This window comes from Podarcis cretensis, assembly GCF_951804945.1.
Source record: "Podarcis cretensis genome assembly, chromosome: 8".
Classification (NCBI taxonomy): domain Eukaryota; kingdom Metazoa; phylum Chordata; class Lepidosauria; order Squamata; family Lacertidae; genus Podarcis; species Podarcis cretensis.
In genome coordinates, this window is record NC_137177.1 from 725453 (window position 1) to 729134 (window position 3682).

General features: G+C 50.6%; 1 pseudogene across 1 annotated transcript; it reads right to left on the bottom strand.

Annotated features, from left to right (window-relative positions):
- Positions 1-1122: 1122 nt before the first annotated feature.
- LOC307223273 (large ribosomal subunit protein uL13 pseudogene) lies at positions 1123-1789 on the bottom strand (annotated as a pseudogene). Its single transcript has one exon. The product of its transcript is annotated as a large ribosomal subunit protein uL13 pseudogene (transcript).
- Between the last annotated feature and the right edge of the window lie 1893 nt (positions 1790-3682).

Below are 3682 nucleotides of genomic sequence, written 5' to 3' on the forward strand. Positions count from 1 at the left end.
GACCCCTGACCATTAGATCCAGTCGTGACCGACTCTGGGGTTGCGGCGCTCATCTCTCTTTATTGGCCGAGGGAGCCAGTGTACAGCTTCTGGGTCATGTGGCCAGCATGACTAAGCCGCTTCTGGCGAACCAGAGCAGTGCACGGAAATGCTGTTTACCTTCCCGCCGGAGTGGGACCTATTTATCTAATTGCACTTTGACGTGTTTTCAAACTGCAAGGTTGGCAGGAGCAGGGACCAAGCAACGAGAGCTCACCCCGTCGTGGGGATTCGAACCGCTGACCTTCTAATCGGCAAGTCCTAGGCTCTGTGGTTTAACCCACAGCGCCACCCGCGTCCCGGACAGAGACATGTGTAAGCATTATTCACAGGCATTTATTCATCATAGTTCAGGAACAAAGGAAAAAAACATGTCTGCTTCCCTTCATGTCCAAGCAATACAGCAAAAGCGATATACAAAACAGAAGTTCCCAGCAGACTGTGCTGGAAGTAAACAGACATGTGACACACAACAGTCATGCCTGTTCCTTTTAAGGTGGAACGGAACTATATCCTAACACCGGGTCCCCCTCCAGCAGCACCTTGGAAGGGGCGGATTGAATCATCCCTTGCAAGCCACTTGATGAACAGCTGCCCAGATCTTCTTCCATTTCCACTGCACCAGGTTAGAAAGCCTCTCCACCAGCTTCCTCAGCACAGTCCCCCCCCCCCGCCACCTGTCCCTCACATGGCTCAATTAACCGCAACACAGAGGCCAGAAGTGACAGAAGGCAGCCTTGGCTAAGTGGCTCCTTGGAGCTCCTTTGCTGCTGCAGCACCAGGCAGAAGTGCCCCCCCCCCGCCTCCTTCACCCCCAAGATTCACACACAACCTCTGTGACACCTGTAACGCTGGACTAGATTGTCCTGGGGGGGCCTTCTAACTTGTTGGAGGGATTTAGATGAGTAGGAGAAGGTGTTTTATTTGGGAATGACCCTTCCTCTTTGCATTTGTGAGAATGCAAATACCTATTTCGGCAGATCAGTATCACTATCTGTACGCAGCTGAACTCCAGAAGCTTTTGGGACAAGGTTGCAAAACCTTCTAGAACAAGTATGATATCCATTGGTGCTTTAGGCAGACTTTGTTTGTTTTTTATTGTGAATAGTTTTATTTAAACCGGAATGCCGTAATGTTTCAAGATGTCTGTATATTCTGCAGTCTTGCCCTCCACATTTTTCTCTGCCTGCTTTTGGAGTTGTGTAATGAATCTTGGCCTTTGCCTTGCGCTTCTCCTCCAGGGTAGCTGTGATGGCTGGGGACTTCCACCCAACCTCATGGGCGAGGCGACCCAAATAGGCAAACTTGGGTGTGGGCTTGAGGCGGACCACTTTCAGAGCTGCAGGGACCACCGTCCTCTTGCGCTTATCTAAGGAGGAGGGATGTCATCAAAGACCTTCAGCCGTTCCAAGGCAGCCTGACCCCATTTGGTCTTGAGTGGGAGCATTCCTCGCACTGTCCTCCAGAAGATCCGGCTAGGGGCACGGAAGTGGTAAGGACCACGGGACAGGTTGGTGTTCATACCCTTACGCAGGAAAGCAAGGTACCTCAGTTTGTTACGGTAGAAGTTGCCAGATATGTTGATCCCTTCACATCGCTCGACTACCACTTTGTGCCCCAGCAAGACTTGCTCAGCCACAATGGCAGCCAAATGACACAGCAGGTGGCCACGTCCATCAATCACAAATACCTTTGGCTCCGGCATGGCTGCTCCTCGGCGGCCGGATGAAAAAGACTTAGGCAGACTTTGCTGAGTATTATTGTTTAATTAATTGCACATTGAAATGGAAAAATCATTCTGTATGGGTCTGTATGTGTACTGCTAAAAACAGTATGACATGGGAATTTCCACTGAGTTAAACAGAAGCTCTCAGAGAGCCTAACAGTTCAACGATTAGCTGAGAATGTATCTCTGCTAGCTCTCAGGAGGTGTTTAACTTAGATCACATGAGGTATTCAGTTGCAAGTCTCCATTTTGGGTGTGTGAGTTCGTTCTTTGCTCTGAAAGCAACCAAGGAGAGAAGTCTGCAAAACTCTCTCTCTAAGGAGATCAGCCTCAGGCTAATGGAGATTGTTTGGTGAGACAGAGCTTTAATTTCAGCTCTGGATGAAGTTATCTCATTATTCTAAGATGTTCTACCTGTGCTGGGACCAGCACATGATATTATGCAACAATCTGGATGTAACATTATTTGGTTTATGCTTGTTTTGAAGTAAGTTCTGTTAGTAAAGCTTTTGAACCATATTTTGGACTGGACAATTTTTATTTCAAGGAGTCAGTTTTTATTCATCGCATGGCTTCCAAATGCACCATATTACTAACCGCAATGGACCTGGGCTACCTTCTCCTCTTTATGTTTCCCTCTGAACGAAGAAATCACTCTCAGGCTTTTTAAGTAAAACAATAAAATATAAGGTTTACTCACATCAAAAGTCTTGCCAGGATTCATCAGAAGCAGTGTTGAAAATCAGGCAGCCAATAAACTATGCAAGTCCATAAAGGTAAACATAAAGGGACCCCTGACCGTCACCAACTCTAGGGTTGCAGCGCTCATCTCGCTTTATTGGCCAAGGGAGCCGGCGTACAGCTTCCAGGTCATGTGACCAGCATGACTAAGCCGCTTCTGGAGAACCAGAGCAGTGCACAGAAACATCATTTACCTTCCCGCTGGAGCAGTACCTATTGATCTACTTGCACTTTGACGTGCTTTCAAACTGCTAGGTTGGCAGGAGCAGGGACTGAGCAACGGGAGCTCACCCCGTCGCAGGGATTCGAACCGCCGACCTTCTGATCGGCAAGCCCTAGGCTCAGTGGTTTAACCCACAGCGCCACCCGTGTCCCTATGCAAGTCCATAGTCCAGTTCAAAATGGAGTGTGCTTTCTGGAGGAGAACTCACCAAGGCAGACACTCTGCCCCTGAGCTATGGTCCTTCTGCTCCTCAGCACAAGCAAGCGAGATCTCTTCTTCCTTCATCGCTGCTTTATCTCCAGGCCAGGAGCTCCTCAGTTTCCTCTTTGCCATTTCAAACCTGGCCAGAACCTGGGAAGAGACCCACCAACCTGGCAAGTTCTGGCCAACCCCTGTGAGGGCAGGATGCTGGTGTAAAGGGGCCATTGGCCCAGTCCAGCTGGCTCTTCTGGTGTCCTTACAGAACCTCCAGGTCCAGAGGCAGTCTATCAAGATTCCAGGGGTATTTTGCCACTGCAGGATCAGGATGCTGATGTCGATCGGCCACCGGCCTCATCCAGCAGGCCCTTCCGATGTTCCTACGTACAGGGTGGGGCCAGGTGCTTCGAAGGGTTGCAAGTGACTGATCTCCCCCCACCCCACAAGGTTCCCTTTCTCTGTAGGTCTGGAGCAGGGGTCTGCAACCTTTAAGACAAAAAGAGCCACTTGGACCCGTTTCTGAAGGGAAAAAAAACTGGGAGCCGCAAAACCGGGAAGGTGACGTCGGGGCGGTGTGTGACTAACGCACGCAGCGCCCCCATGCGACGTCACAGCCAGTACAGCGCCCGCCACAGTGGGGAGTGTCGGGGTGCACAATGCGCCTCCTCCCCTCGCTAGTATCCGCCCCGGAGCCGCGGCAAAGGTGTAAAAGAGCCACATGCGGCTCCGGAGCCGCGGGTTGCAGACCCCTGGTC